Raw genomic sequence first — 16,693 nt, forward strand, 5'->3', positions numbered from 1 at the left:
AAAATCAGGAAGCCCTGAGTTCCAGGCACACTGCAGCTGTGAAAGGCATCCAAAAGGGAGTGCAAAAGTGCCACAACATGGCTGCTTTCACGGCTATTTCCTTGGCAAGAAGCCTAACACCAGGCTGATTTACCTTCCCAGGGTTACTGTTAGGCTTAGGCCTAGGGCTAGGATTTTTAAAACTAGGAAGCCCTGGGCTCCAGGCACACTGCAGCTGCGAAAGGCATCCCAAGGGGAGTACAAAAGTGCAACAACATGGCAGCTTTCACAGCTTTTTCCTTGGCACCCTCCCTAAACCTAGGCTGATTTATCTGCCTAGGGTTAGGGTTAGGGTTCAGCCTAGGGCTTGGATTTCTTTAACCAGGAAGCCCTGAGTTCCAGGCTTACTTCATCTGCCAAAGGCATCCCAAAGGGAGTGCAGAAGTGCCACAACATGGCTGCTTTCACGGCTTTTCCCTTAGGAAGAACCCTAATACCCGGCTGATTTACCTTCCTAGGGTTACTGTTAGGCTTAGGCCTAGGACTTTTAAAACCAGGAAGCCCTGGGCTCCAGGCACACTGCAGCTGCGAAAGGCATCCCAAGGGGAGCGCAAAAGTGACGCAACTTGGCTGCCACCACTGATATTTCCATGAGACCATCCCGAACCATAGGCTGATTTTCCTTCCTAGGGTTAAGGTTTGAGTTACGCCTAGGGTAAGGGCTCTATTAACCAGAAAGCCCTGAGTTCCAAGAACACAGCTGCTGCGAAGGACTAGCCAAGAAGAGCGCAAAAGTACCACAACATGCCTGCCTCCACAGCTTTTTCCTTGGGGACATGCCTAATTCCTGGCTGATTTGCCTTTCTCGTCTTAGGGTTGGGGTTCGGCCTAGGGCTAGGATTTTTAAAATCAGGAAGCCCTGAGTTCCAGGCACACTGCAGCTGTGAAAGGCATCCAAAAGGGAGTGCAAAAGTGCCACAACATGGCTGCTTTCACGGCTTTTTCCTTGGCAAGAAGCCTAACACCAGGCTGATTTACCTTCCCAGGGTTACTGTTAGGCTTAGGCCTAGGGCTAGGATTTTTAAAACTAGGAAGCCCTGGGCTCCAGGCACACTGCAGCTGTTCAAGGCATCCCAAGGGGAGTACAAAAGTGCAACAACATGGCAGCTTTCACAGCTTTTTCCTTGGCACCATCCCTATACCTAGGCTGATTTATCTGCCTAGGGTTAGGGTTAGGGTTCAGCCTAGGCCTTGGATTTCTTTAACCAGGAAGCCCTGAGTTTCAGGCTTACTTCATCTGCCAAAGGCATCCCAAAGGGAGTGCAGAAGTGCCACAACATGGCTGCTTTCACGGCTTTTCCCTTAGGAAGAACCCTAATACCCGGCTGATTTACCTTCCTAGGGTTACTGTTAGGCTTAGGCCTAGGACTTTTAAAACCAGGAAGCCCTGGGCTCCAGGCACACTGCAGCTGCGAAAGGCATCCCAAGGGGAGCGCAAAAGTGACGCAACTTGGCTGCCACCACTGATATTTCCATGAGACCATCCCGAACCATAGGCTGATTTTCCTTCCTAGGCTTAAGGTTTGAGTTACGCCTAGGGTAAGGGCTCTATTAACCAGAAAGCCCTGAGTTCCAAGAACACAGCAGCTGCGAAGGACTAGCCAAGAAGAGCGCAAAAGTACCACAACATGCCTGCCTCCACAGCTTTTTCCTTGGGGACATGCCTAATTCCTGGCTGATTTGCCTTTCTCGTCTTAGGGTTGGGGTTCGGCCTAGGGCTAGGATTTTTAAAATCAGGAAGCCCTGAGTTCCAGGCACACTGCAGCTGTGAAAGGCATCCAAAAGGGAGTGCAAAAGTGCCACAACATGGCTGCTTTCACGGCTTTTTCCTTGGCAAGAAGCCTAACACCAGGCTGATTTACCTTCCCAGGGTTACTGTTAGGCTTAGGCCTAGGGCTAGGATTTTTAAAACTAGGAAGCCCTTAGCTCCAGGCACACTGCAGCTGCGAAAGGCATCCCAAGGGGAGTACAAAAGTGCTACAACATGGCAGCTTTCACAGCTTTTTCCTTGGCACCATCCCTATACCTAGGCTGATTTATCTGCCTAGGGTTAGGGTTAGGCTTCAGCCTAGGGCTTGGATTTCTTTAACCAGGAAGCCCTGAGTTCCAGGCTTACTTCATCTGCCAAAGGCATCCCAAAGGGAGTGCAGAAGTGCCACAACATGGCTGCTTTCACGGCTTTTCCCTTAGGAAGAACCCTAATACCCGGCTGATTTACCTTCCTAGGGTTACTGTTAGGCTTAGGCCTAGGACTTTTAAAACCAGGAAGCCCTGGGCTCCAGGCACACTGCAGCTGCGAAAGGCATCCCAAGGGGAGCGCAAAAGTGACGCAACTTGGCTGCCACCACTGATATTTCCATGAGACCATCCCGAACCATAGGCTGATTTTCCTTCCTAGGGTTAAGGTTTGAGTTACGCCTAGGGTAAGGGCTCTATTAACCAGAAAGCCCTGAGTTCCAAGAACACAGCAGCTGCGAAGGACTAGCCAAGAAGAGCGCAAAAGTACCACAACATGCCTGCCTCCACAGCTTTTTCCTTGGGGACATGCCTAATTCCTGGCTGATTTGCCTTTCTCGTCTTAGGGTTGGGGTTCGGCCTAGGGCTAGGATTTTTAAAATCAGGAAGCCCTGAGTTCCAGGCACACTGCAGCTGTGAAAGGCATCCAAAAGGGAGTGCAAAAGTGCCACAACATGGCTGCTTTCACGGCTTTTTCCTTGGCAAGAAGCCTAACACCAGGCTGATTTACCTTCCCAGGGTTACTGTTAGGCTTAGGCCTAGGGCTAGGATTTTTAAAACTAGGAAGCCCTGGGCTCCAGGCACACTGCAGCTGCGAAAGGCATCCCAAGGGGAGTACAAAAGTGCTACAACATGGCAGCTTTCACAGCTTTTTCCTTGGCACCATCCCTATACCTAGGCTGATTTATCTGCCTAGGGTTAGGGTTAGGCTTCAGCCTAGGGCTTGGATTTCTTTAACCAGGAAGCCCTGAGTTCCAGGCTTACTTCATCTGCCAAAGGCATCCCAAAGGGAGTGCAGAAGTGCCACAACATGGCTGCTTTCACGGCTTTTCCCTTAGGAAGAACCCTAATACCCGGCTGATTTACCTTCCTAGGGTTACTGTTAGGCTTAGGCCTAGGACTTTTAAAACCAGGAAGCCCTGGGCTCCAGGCACACTGCAGCTGCGAAAGGCATCCCAAGGGGAGCGCAAAAGTGACGCAACTTGGCTGCCACCACTGATATTTCCATGAGACCATCCCGAACCATAGGCTGATTTTCCTTCCTAGGGTTAAGGTTTGAGTTACGCCTAGGGTAAGGGCTCTATTAACCAGAAAGCCCTGAGTTCCAAGAACACAGCAGCTGCGAAGGACTAGCCAAGAAGAGCGCAAAAGTACCACAACATGCCTGCCTCCACAGCTTTTTCCTTGGGGACATGCCTAATTCCTGGCTGATTTGCCTTTCTCGTCTTAGGGTTGGGGTTCGGCCTAGGGCTAGGATTTTTAAAATCAGGAAGCCCTGAGTTCCAGGCACACTGCAGCTGTGAAAGGCATCCAAAAGGGAGTGCAAAAGTGCCACAACATGGCTGCTTTCACGGCTTTTTCCTTGGCAAGAAGCCTAACACCAGGCTGATTTCCCTTCCCAGGGTTACTGTTAGGCTTAGGCCTAGGGCTAGGATTTTTAAAACTAGGAAGCCCTGGGCTCCAGGCACACTGCAGCTGTTCAAGGCATCCCAAGGGGAGTACAAAAGTGCTACAACATGGCAGCTTTCACAGCTTTTTCCTTGGCACCATCCCTATACCTAGGCTGATTTATCTGCCTAGGGTTAGGGTTAGGGTTCAGCCTAGGGCTTGGATTTCTTTAACCAGGAAGCCCTGAGTTCCAGGCTTACTTCATCTGCCAAAGGCATCCCAAAGGGAGTGCAGAAGTGCCACAACATGGCTGCTTTCACGGCTTTTTCCTTAGGAAGAACCCTAATACCCGGCTGATTTACCTTCCTAGGGTTACTGTTAGGCTTAGGCCTAGGACTTTTAAAACCAGGAAGCCCTGGGCTCCAGGCACACTGCAGCTGCGAAAGGCATCCCAAGGGGAGCGCAAAAGTGACGCAACTTGGCTGCCACCACTGTTTTTTCCATGAGACCATCCCGAACCATAGGCTGATTTTCCTTCCTAGGCTTAAGGTTTGAGTTACGCCTAGGGTAAGGGCTCTATTAACCAGAAAGCCCTGAGTTCCAAGAACACAGCAGCTGCGAAGGACTAGCCAAGAAGAGCGCAAAAGTACCACAACATGCCTGCCTCCACAGCTTTTTCCTTGGGGACATGCCTAATTCCTGGCTGATTTGCCTTTCTCGTCTTAGGGTTGGGGTTCGGCCTAGGGCTAGGATTTTTAAAATCAGGAAGCCCTGAGTTCCAGGCACACTGCAGCTGTGAAAGGCATCCAAAAGGGAGTGCAAAAGTGCCACAACATGGCTGCTTTCACGGCTTTTTCCTTGGCAAGAAGCCTAACACCAGGCTGATTTACCTTCCCAGGGTTACTGTTAGGCTTAGGCCTAGGGCTAGGATTTTTAAAACTAGGAAGCCCTTAGCTCCAGGCACGCTGCAGCTGTTCAAGGCATCCCAAGGGGAGTACAAAAGTGCAACAACATGGCAGCTTTCTCAGCTTTTTCCTTGGCACCATCCCTATACCTAGGCTGATTTATCTGCCTAGGGTTAGGGTTAGGCTTCAGCCTAGGGCTTGGATTTCTTTAACCAGGAAGCCCTGAGTTCCAGGCTTACTTCATCTGCCAAAGGCATCCCAAAGGGAGTGCAGAAGTGCCACAACATGGCTGCTTTCACGGCTTTTCCCTTAGGAAGAACCCTAATACCCGGCTGATTTACCTTCCTAGGGTTACTGTTAGGCTTAGGCCTAGGACTTTTAAAACCAGGAAGCCCTGGGCTCCAGGCACACTGCAGCTGCGAAAGGCATCCCAAGGGGAGCGCAAAAGTGACGCAACTTGGCTGCCACCACTGATATTTCCATGAGACCATCCCGAACCATAGGTTGATTTTCCTTCCTAGGGTTAAGGCTTGAGTTACGCCTAGGGTAAGGGTTCTATTAACCAGAAAGCCCTGAGTTCCAAGAACACAGCAGCTGCGAAGGACTAGCCAAGAAGAGCGCAAAAGTACCACAACATGCCTGCCTCCACAGCTTTTTCCTTGGGGACATGCCTAATTCCTGGCTGATTTGCCTTTCTCGTCTTAGGGTTGGGGTTCGGCCTAGGGCTAGGATTTTTAAAATCAGGAAGCCCTGAGTTCCAGGCACACTGCAGCTGTGAAAGGCATCCAAAAGGGAGTGCAAAAGTGCCACAACATGGCTGCTTTCACGGCTATTTCCTTGGCAAGAAGCCTAACACCAGGCTGATTTACCTTCCCAGGGTTACTGTTAGGCTTAGGCCTAGGGCTAGGATTTTTAAAACTAGGAAGCCCTGGGCTCCAGGCACACTGCAGCTGTTCAAGGCATCCCAAGGGGAGTACAAAAGTGCAACAACATGGCAGCTTTCACAGCTTTTTCCTTGGCACCCTCCCTAAACCTAGGCTGATTTATCTGCCTAGGGTTAGGGTTAGGGTTCAGCCTAGGGCTTGGATTTCTTTAACCAGGAAGCCCTGAGTTCCAGGCTTACTTCATCTGCCAAAGGCATCCCAAAGGGAGTGCAGAAGTGCCACAACATGGCTGCTTTCACGGCTTTTCCCTTAGGAAGAACCCTAATACCCGGCTGATTTACCTTCCTAGGGTTACTGTTAGGCTTAGGCCTAGGACTTTTAAAACCAGGAAGCCCTGGGCTCCAGGCACACTGCAGCTGCGAAAGGCATCCCAAGGGGAGCGCAAAAGTGACGCAACTTGGCTGCCACCACTGATATTTCCATGAGACCATCCCGAACCATAGGCTGATTTTCCTTCCTAGGCTTAAGGTTTGAGTTACGCCTAGGGTAAGGGGTCTATTAACCAGAAAGCCCTGAGTTCCAAGAACACAGCAGCTGCGAAGGACTAGCCAAGAAGAGCGCAAAAGTACCACAACATGCCTGCCTCCACAGCTTTTTCCTTGGGGACATGCCTAATTCCTGGCTGATTTGCCTTTCTCGTCTTAGGGTTGGGGTTCGGCCTAGGGCTAGGATTTTTAAAATCAGGAAGCCCTGAGTTCCAGGCACACTGCAGCTGTGAAAGGCATCCAAAAGGGAGTGCAAAAGTGCCACAACATGGCTGCTTTCACGGCTTTTTCCTTGGCAAGAAGCCTAACACCAGGCTGATTTACCTTCCCAGGGTTACTGTTAGGCTTAGGCCTAGGGCTAGGATTTTTAAAACTAGGAAGCCCTTAGCTCCAGGCACGCTGCAGCTGTTCAAGGCATCCCAAGGGGAGTACAAAAGTGCAACAACATGGCAGCTTTCTCAGCTTTTTCCTTGGCACCATCCCTATACCTAGGCTGATTTATCTGCCTAGGGTTAGGGTTAGGCTTCAGCCTAGGGCTTGGATTTCTTTAACCAGGAAGCCCTGAGTTCCAGGCTTACTTCATCTGCCAAAGGCATCCCAAAGGGAGTGCAGAAGTGCCACAACATGGCTGCTTTCACGGCTTTTCCCTTAGGAAGAACCCTAATACCCGGCTGATTTACCTTCCTAGGGTTACTGTTAGGCTTAGGCCTAGGACTTTTAAAACCAGGAAGCCCTGGGCTCCAGGCACACTGCAGCTGCGAAAGGCATCCCAAGGGGAGCGCAAAAGTGACGCAACTTGGCTGCCACCACTGATATTTCCATGAGACCATCCCGAACCATAGGCTGATTTTCCTTCCTAGGCTTAAGGTTTGAGTTACGCCTAGGGTAAGGGCTCTATTAACCAGAAAGCCCTGAGTTCCAAGAACACAGCAGCTGCGAAGGACTAGCCAAGAAGAGCGCAAAAGTACCACAACATGCCTGCCTCCACAGCTTTTTCCTTGGGGACATGCCTAATTCCTGGCTGATTTGCCTTTCTCGTCTTAGGGTTGGGGTTCGGCCTAGGGCTAGGATTTTTAAAATCAGGAAGCCCTGAGTTCCAGGCACACTGCAGCTGTGAAAGGCATCCAAAAGGGAGTGCAAAAGTGCCACAACATGGCTGCTTTCACGGCTTTTTCCTTGGCAAGAAGCCTAACACCAGGCTGATTTACCTTCCCAGGGTTACTGTTAGGCTTAGGCCTAGGGCTAGGATTTTTAAAACTAGGAAGCCCTTAGCTCCAGGCACACTGCAGGTGTTCAAGGCATCCCAAGGGGAGTACAAAAGTGCTACAACATGGCAGCTTTCACAGCTTTTTCCTTGGCACCATCCCTATACCTAGGCTGATTTATCTGCCTAGGGTTAGGGTTAGGCTTCAGCCTAGGGCTTGGATTTCTTTAACCAGGAAGCCCTGAGTTCCAGGCTTACTTCATCTGCCAAAGGCATCCCAAAGGGAGTGCAGAAGTGCCACAACATGGCTGCTTTCACGGCTTTTCCCTTAGGAAGAACCCTAATACCCGGCTGATTTACCTTCCTAGGGTTACTGTTAGGCTTAGGCCTAGGACTTTTAAAACCAGGAAGCCCTGGGCTCCAGGCACACTGCAGCTGCGAAAGGCATCCCAAGGGGAGCGCAAAAGTGACGCAACTTGGCTGCCACCACTGATATTTCCATGAGACCATCCCGAACCATAGGCTGATTTTCCTTCCTAGGCTTAAGGTTTGAGTTACGCCTAGGGTAAGGGCTCTATTAACCAGAAAGCCCTGAGTTCCAAGAACACAGCAGCTGCGAAGGACTAGCCAAGAAGAGCGCAAAAGTACCACAACATGCCTGCCTCCACAGCTTTTTCCTTGGGGACATGCCTAATTCCTGGCTGATTTGCCTTTCTCGTCTTAGGGTTGGGGTTCGGCCTAGGGCTAGGATTTTTAAAATCAGGAAGCCCTGAGTTCCAGGCACACTGCAGCTGTGAAAGGCATCCAAAAGGGAGTGCAAAAGTGCCACAACATGGCTGCTTTCACGGCTTTTTCCTTGGCAAGAAGCCTAACACCAGGCTGATTTACCTTCCCAGGGTTACTGTTAGGCTTAGGCCTAGGGCTAGGATTTTTAAAACTAGGAAGCCCTGGGCTCCAGGCACACTGCAGCTGTTCAAGGCATCCCAAGGGGAGTACAAAAGTGCTACAACATGGCAGCTTTCACAGCTTTTTCCTTGGCACCATCCCTATACCTAGGCTGATTTATCTGCCTAGGGTTAGGGTTAGGGTTCAGCCTAGGGCTTGGATTTCTTTAACCAGGAAGCCCTGAGTTCCAGGCTTACTTCATCTGCCAAAGGCATCCCAAAGGGAGTGCAGAAGTGCCACAACATGGCTGCTTTCACGGCTTTTCCCTTAGGAAGAACCCTAATACCCGGCTGATTTACCTTCCTAGGGTTACTGTTAGGCTTAGGCCTAGGACTTTTAAAACCAGGAAGCCCTGGGCTCCAGGCACACTGCAGCTGCGAAAGGCATCCCAAGGGGAGCGCAAAAGTGACGCAACTTGGCTGCCACCACTGATATTTCCATGAGACCATCCCGAACCATAGGCTGATTTTCCTTCCTAGGGTTAAGGTTTGAGTTACGCCTAGGGTAAGGGCTCTATTAACCAGAAAGCCCTGAGTTCCAAGAACACAGCAGCTGCGAAGGACTAGCCAAGAAGAGCGCAAAAGTACCACAACATGCCTGCCTCCACAGCTTTTTCCTTGGGGACATGCCTAATTCCTGGCTGATTTGCCTTTCTCGTCTTAGGGTTGGGGTTCGGCCTAGGGCTAGGATTTTTAAAATCAGGAAGCCCTGAGTTCCAGGCACACTGCAGCTGTGAAAGGCATCCAAAAGGGAGTGCAAAAGTGCCACAACATGGCTGCTTTCATGGCTTTTTCCTTGGCAAGAAGCCTAACACCAGGCTGATTTACCTTCCCAGGGTTACTGTTAGGCTTAGGCCTAGGGCTAGGATTTTTAAAACTAGGAAGCCCTGGGCTCCAGGCACACTGCAGCTGTTCAAGGCATCCCAAGGGGAGTACAAAAGTGCAACAACATGGCAGCTTTCACAGCTTTTTCCTTGGCACCATCCCTATACCTAGGCTGATTTATCTGCCTAGGGTTAGGGTTAGGGTTCAGCCTAGGGCTTGGATTTCTTTAACCAGGAAGCCCTGAGTTCCAGGCTTACTTCATCTGCCAAAGGCATCCCAAAGGGAGTGCAGAAGTGCCACAACATGGCTGCTTTCACGGCTTTTCCCTTAGGAAGAACCCTAATACCCGGCTGATTTACCTTCCTAGGGTTACTGTTAGGCTTAGGCCTAGGACTTTTAAAACCAGGAAGCCCTGGGCTCCAGGCACACTGCAGCTGCGAAAGGCATCCCAAGGGGAGCGCAAAAGTGACGCAACTTGGCTGCCACCACTGATATTTCCATGAGACCATCCCGAACCATAGGCTGATTTTCCTTCCTAGGGTTAAGGTTTGAGTTACGCCTAGGGTAAGGGCTCTATTAACCAGAAAGCCCTGAGTTCCAAGAACACAGCAGCTGCGAAGGACTAGCCAAGAAGAGCGCAAAAGTACCACAACATGCCTGCCTCCACAGCTTTTTCCTTGGGGACATGCCTAATTCCTGGCTGATTTGCCTTTCTCGTCTTAGGGTTGGGGTTCGGCCTAGGGCTAGGATTTTTAAAATCAGGAAGCCCTGAGTTCCAGGCACACTGCAGCTGTGAAAGGCATCCAAAAGGGAGTGCAAAAGTGCCACAACATGGCTGCTTTCACGGCTTTTTCCTTGGCAAGAAGCCTAACACCAGGCTGATTTACCTTCCCAGGGTTACTGTTAGGCTTAGGCCTAGGGCTAGGATTTTTAAAACTAGGAAGCCCTTAGCTCCAGGCACACTGCAGGTGTTCAAGGCATCCCAAGGGGAGTACAAAAGTGCTACAACATGGCAGCTTTCACAGCTTTTTCCTTGGCACCATCCCTATACCTAGGCTGATTTATCTGCCTAGGGTTAGGGTTAGGCTTCAGCCTAGGGCTTGGATTTCTTTAACCAGGAAGCCCTGAGTTCCAGGCTTACTTCATCTGCCAAAGGCATCCCAAAGGGAGTGCAGAAGTGCCACAACATGGCTGCTTTCACGGCTTTTCCCTTAGGAAGAACCCTAATACCCGGCTGATTTACCTTCCTAGGGTTACTGTTAGGCTTAGGCCTAGGACTTTTAAAACCAGGAAGCCCTGGGCTCCAGGCACACTGCAGCTGCGAAAGGCATCCCAAGGGGAGCGCAAAAGTGACGCAACTTGGCTGCCACCACTGATATTTCCATGAGACCATCCCGAACCATAGGCTGATTTTCCTTCCTAGGGTTAAGGTTTGAGTTACGCCTAGGGTAAGGGCTCTATTAACCAGAAAGCCCTGAGTTCCAAGAACACAGCAGCTGCGAAGGACTAGCCAAGAAGAGCGCAAAAGTAGCACAACATGCCTGCCTCCACAGCTTTTTCCTTGGGGACATGCCTAATTCCTGGCTGATTTGCCTTTCTCGTCTTAGGGTTGGGGTTCGGCCTAGGGCTAGGATTTTTAAAATCAGGAAGCCCTGAGTTCCAGGCACACTGCAGCTGTGAAAGGCATCCAAAAGGGAGTGCAAAAGTGCCACAACATGGCTGCTTTCACGGCTTTTTCCTTGGCAAGAAGCCTAACACCAGGCTGATTTACCTTCCCAGGGTTACTGTTAGGCTTAGGCCTAGGGCTAGGATTTTTAAAACTAGGAAGCCCTGGGCTCCAGGCACACTGCAGCTGTTCAAGGCATCCCAAGGGGAGTACAAAAGTGCAACAACATGGCAGCTTTCACAGCTTTTTCCTTGGCACCATCCCTATACCTAGGCTGATTTATCTGCCTAGGGTTAGGGTTAGGGTTCAGCCTAGGGCTTGGATTTCTTTAACCAGGAAGCCCTGAGTTTCAGGCTTACTTCATCTGCCAAAGGCATCCCAAAGGGAGTGCAGAAGTGCTACAACATGGCTGCTTTCACGGCTTTTCCCTTAGGAAGAACCCTAATACCCGGCTGATTTACCTTCCTAGGGTTACTGTTAGGCTTAGGCCTAGGACTTTTAAAACCAGGAAGCCCTGGGCTCCAGGCACACTGCAGCTGCGAAAGGCATCCCAAGGGGAGCGCAAAAGTGACGCAACTTGGCTGCCACCACTGATATTTCCATGAGACCATCCCGATCCATAGGCTGATTTTCCTTCCTAGGCTTAAGGTTTGAGTTACGCCTAGGGTAAGGGCTCTATTAACCAGAAAGCCCTGAGTTCCAAGAACACAGCAGCTGCGAAGGACTAGCCAAGAAGAGCGCAAAAGTACCACAACATGCCTGCCTCCACAGCTTTTTCCTTGGGGACATGCCTAATTCCTGGCTGATTTGCCTTTCTCGTCTTAGGGTTGGGGTTCGGCCTAGGGCTAGGATTTTTAAAATCAGGAAGCCCTGAGTTCCAGGCACACTGGAGCTGTGAAAGGCATCCAAAAGGGAGTGCAAAAGTGCCACAACATGGCTGCTTTCACGGCTTTTTCCTTGGCAAGAAGCCTAACACCAGGCTGATTTACCTTCCCAGGGTTACTGTTAGGCTTAGGCCTAGGGCTAGGATTTTTAAAACTAGGAAGCCCTGGGCTCCAGGCACACTGCAGCTGCGAAAGGCATCCCGAGGGGAGTACAAAAGTGCTACAACATGGCAGCTTTCACAGCTTTTTCCTTGGCACCATCCCTATACCTAGGCTGATTTATCTGCCTAGGGTTAGGGTTAGGCTTCAGCCTAGGGCTTGGATTTCTTTAACCAGGAAGCCCTGAGTTCCAGGCTTACTTCATCTGCCAAAGGCATCCCAAAGGGAGTGCAGAAGTGCCACAACATGGCTGCTTTCACGGCTTTTCCCTTAGGAAGAACCCTAATACCCGGCTGATTTACCTTCCTAGGGTTACTGTTAGGCTTAGGCCTAGGACTTTTAAAACCAGGAAGCCCTGGGCTCCAGGCACACTGCAGCTGCGAAAGGCATCCCAAGGGGAGCGCAAAAGTGACGCAACTTGGCTGCCACCACTGATATTTCCATGAGACCATCCCGAACCATAGGCTGATTTTCCTTCCTAGGGTTAAGGTTTGAGTTACGCCTAGGGTAAGGGTTCTATTAACCAGAAAGCCCTGAGTTCCAAGAACACAGCAGCTGCGAAGGACTAGCCAAGAAGAGCGCAAAAGTACCACAACATGCCTGCCTCCACAGCTTTTTCCTTGGGGACATGCCTAATTCCTGGCTGATTTGCCTTTCTCGTCTTAGGGTTGGGGTTCGGCCTAGGGCTAGGATTTTTAAAATCAGGAAGCCCTGAGTTCCAGGCACACTGCAGCTGTGAAAGGCATCCAAAAGGGAGTGCAAAAGTGCCACAACATGGCTGCTTTCACGGCTATTTCCTTGGCAAGAAGCCTAACACCAGGCTGATTTACCTTCCCAGGGTTACTGTTAGGCTTAGGCCTAGGGCTAGGATTTTTAAAACTAGGAAGCCCTGGGCTCCAGGCACACTGCAGCTGTTCAAGGCATCCCAAGGGGAGTACAAAAGTGCAACAACATGGCAGCTTTCTCAGCTTTTTCCTTGGCACCATCCCTATACCTAGGCTGATTTATCTGCCTAGGGTTAGGGTTAGGCTTCAGCCTAGGGCTTGGATTTCTTTAACCAGGAAGCCCTGAGTTCCAGGCTTACTTCATCTGCCAAAGGCATCCCAAAGGGAGTGCAGAAGTGCCACAACATGGCTGCTTTCACGGCTTTTCCCTTAGGAAGAACCCTAATACCCGGCTGATTTACCTTCCTAGGGTTACTGTTAGGCTTAGGCCTAGGACTTTTAAAACCAGGAAGCCCTGGGCTCCAGGCACACTGCAGCTGCGAAAGGCATCCCAAGGGGAGCGCAAAAGTGACGCAACTTGGCTGCCACCACTGATATTTCCATGAGACCATCCCGAACCATAGGCTGATTTTCCTTCCTAGGCTTAAGGTTTGAGTTACGCCTAGGGTAAGGGCTCTATTAACCAGAAAGCCCTGAGTTCCAAGAACACAGCAGCTGCGAAGGACTAGCCAAGAAGAGCGCAAAAGTACCACAACATGCCTGCCTCCACAGCTTTTTCCTTGGGGACATGCCTAATTCCTGGCTGATTTGCCTTTCTCGTCTTAGGGTTGGGGTTCGGCCTAGGGCTAGGATTTTTAAAATCAGGAAGCCCTGAGTTCCAGGCACACTGCAGCTGTGAAAGGCATCCAAAAGGGAGTGCAAAAGTGCCACAACATGGCTGCTTTCACGGCTTTTTCCTTGGCAAGAAGCCTAACACCAGGCTGATTTACCTTCCCAGGGTTACTGTTAGGCTTAGGCCTAGGGCTAGGATTTTTAAAACTACGAAGCCCTGGGCTCCAGGCACACTGCAGCTGCGAAAGGCATCCCGAGGGGAGTACAAAAGTGCTACAACATGGCAGCTTTCAAAGCTTTTTCCTTGGCACCATCCCTATACCTAGGCTGATTTATCTGCCTAGGGTTAGGGTTAGGCTTCAGCCTAGGGCTTGGATTTCTTTAACCAGGAAGCCCTGAGTTCCAGGCTTACTTCATCTGCCAAAGGCATCCCAAAGGGAGTGCAGAAGTGCCACAACATGGCTGCTTTCACGGCTTTTCCCTTAGGAAGAACCCTAATACCCGGCTGATTTACCTTCCTAGGGTTACTGTTAGGCTTAGGCCTAGGACTTTTAAAACCAGGAAGCCCTGGGCTCCAGGCACACTGCAGCTGCGAAAGGCATCCCAAGGGGAGCGCAAAAGTGACGCAACTTGGCTGCCACCACTGATATTTCCATGAGACCATCCCGAACCATAGGTTGATTTTCCTTCCTAGGGTTAAGGTTTGAGTTACGCCTAGGGTAAGGGCTCTATTAACCAGAAAGCCCTGAGTTCCAAGAACACAGCAGCTGCGAAGGACTAGCCAAGAAGAGCGCAAAAGTAGCACAACATGCCTGCCTCCACAGCTTTTTCCTTGGGGACATGCCTAATTCCTGGCTGATTTGCCTTTCTCGTCTTAGGGTTGGGGTTCGGCCTAGGGCTAGGATTTTTAAAATCAGGAAGCCCTGAGTTCCAGGCACACTGCAGCTGTGAAAGGCATCCAAAAGGGAGTGCAAAAGTGCCACAACATGGCTGCTTTCACGGCTTTTTCCTTGGCAAGAAGCCTAACACCAGGCTGATTTACCTTCCCAGGGTTACTGTTAGGCTTAGGCCTAGGGCTAGGATTTTTAAAACTAGGAAGCCCTGGGCTCCAGGCACACTGCAGCTGTTCAAGGCATCCCAAGGGGAGTACAAAAGTGCAACAACATGGCAGCTTTCTCAGCTTTTTCCTTGGCACCATCCCTATACCTAGGGTGATTTATCTGCCTAGGGTTAGGGTTAGGCTTCAGCCTAGGGCTTGGATTTCTTTAACCAGGAAGCCCTGAGTTCCAGGCTTACTTCATCTGCCAAAGGCATCCCAAAGGGAGTGCAGAAGTGCCACAACATGGCTGCTTTCACGGCTTTTCCCTTAGGAAGAACCCTAATACCCGGCTGATTTACCTTCCTAGGGTTACTGTTAGGCTTAGGCCTAGGACTTTTAAAACCAGGAAGCCCTGGGCTCCAGGCACACTGCAGCTGCGAAAGGCATCCCAAGGGGAGCGCAAAAGTGACGCAACTTGGCTGCCACCACTGATATTTCCATGAGACCATCCCGAACCATAGGTTGATTTTCCTTCCTAGGGTTAAGGTTTGAGTTACGCCTAGGGTAAGGGTTCTATTAACCAGAAAGCCCTGAGTTCCAAGAACACAGCAGCTGCGAAGGACTAGCCAAGAAGAGCGCAAAAGTACCACAACATGCCTGCCTCCACAGCTTTTTCCTTGGGGACATGCCTAATTCCTGGCTGATTTGCCTTTCTCGTCTTAGGGTTGGGGTTCGGCCTAGGGCTAGGATTTTTAAAATCAGGAAGCCCTGAGTTCCAGGCACACTGCAGCTGTGAAAGGCATCCAAAAGGGAGTGCAAAAGTGCCACAACATGGCTGCTTTCACGGCTTTTTCCTTGGCAAGAAGCCTAACACCAGGCTGATTTACCTTCCCAGGGTTACTGTTAGGCTTAGGCCTAGGGCTAGGATTTTTAAAACTAGGAAGCCCTGGGCTCCAGGCACACTGCAGCTGTTCAAGGCATCCCAAGGGGAGTACAAAAGTGCAACAACATGGCAGCTTTCACAGCTTTTTCCTTGGCACCATCCCTAAACCTAGGCTGATTTATCTGCCTAGGGTTAGGGTTAGGGTTCAGCCTAGGGCTTGGATTTCTTTAACCAGGAAGCCCTGAGTTCCAGGCTTACTTCATCTGCCAAAGGCATCCCAAAGGGAGTGCAGAAGTGCCACAACATGGCTGCTTTCACGGCTTTTCCCTTAGGAAGAACCCTAATACCCGGCTGATTTACCTTCCTAGGGTTACTGTTAGGCTTAGGCCTAGGACTTTTAAAACCAGGAAGCCCTGGGCTCCAGGCACACTGCAGCTGCGAAAGGCATCCCAAGGGGAGCGCAAAAGTGACGCAACTTGGCTGCCACCACTGATATTTCCATGAGACCATCCCGAACCATAGGCTGATTTTCCTTCCTAGGCTTAAGGTTTGAGTTACGCCTAGGGTAAGGGTTCTATTAACCAGAAAGCCCTGAGTTCCAAGAACACAGCAGCTGCGAAGGACTAGCCAAGAAGAGCGCAAAAGTAGCACAACATGCCTGCCTCCACAGCTTTTTCCTTGGGGACATGCCTAATTCCTGGCTGATTTGCCTTTCTCGTCTTAGGGTTGGGGTTCGGCCTAGGGCTAGGATTTTTAAAATCAGGAAGCCCTGAGTTCCAGGCACACTGCAGCTGTGAAAGGCATCCAAAAGGGAGTGCAAAAGTGCCACAACATGGCTGCTTTCACGGCTATTTCCTTGGCAAGAAGCCTAACACCAGGCTGATTTACCTTCCCAGGGTTACTGTTAGGCTTAGGCCTAGGGCTAGGATTTTTAAAACTAGGAAGCCCTGGGCTCCAGGCACACTGCAGCTGTTCAAGGCATCCCAAGGGGAGTACAAAAGTGCAACAACATGGCAGCTTTCACAGCTTTTTCCTTGGCACCATCCCTAAACCTAGGCTGATTTATCTGCCTAGGGTTAGGGTTAGGGTTCAGCCTAGGGCTTGGATTTCTTTAACCAGGAAGCCCTGAGTTCCAGGCTTACTTCATCTGCCAAAGGCATCCCAAAGGGAGTGCAGAAGTGCCACAACATGGCTGCTTTCACGGCTTTTCCCTTAGGAAGAACCCTAATACCCGGCTGATTTACCTTCCTAGGGTTACTGTTAGGCTTAGGCCTAGGACTTTTAAAACCAGGAAGCCCTGGGCTCCAGGCACACTGCAGCTGCGAAAGGCATCCCAAGGGGAGCGCAAAAGTGACGCAACTTGGCTGCCACCACTGATATTTCCATGAGACCATCCCGAACCATAGGCTGATTTTCCTTCCTAGGGTTAAGGTTTGAGTTACGCCTAGGGTAAGGGTTCTATTAACCAGAAAGCCCTGAGTTCCAAGAACACAGCAGCTGCGAAGGACTAGCCAAGAAGAGCGCAAAAGTACCACA

This window comes from Ammospiza nelsoni, unplaced genomic scaffold (assembly GCF_027579445.1).
Source record: "Ammospiza nelsoni isolate bAmmNel1 unplaced genomic scaffold, bAmmNel1.pri scaffold_40, whole genome shotgun sequence".
Taxonomy (NCBI): Eukaryota; Metazoa; Chordata; class Aves; order Passeriformes; family Passerellidae; genus Ammospiza; species Ammospiza nelsoni.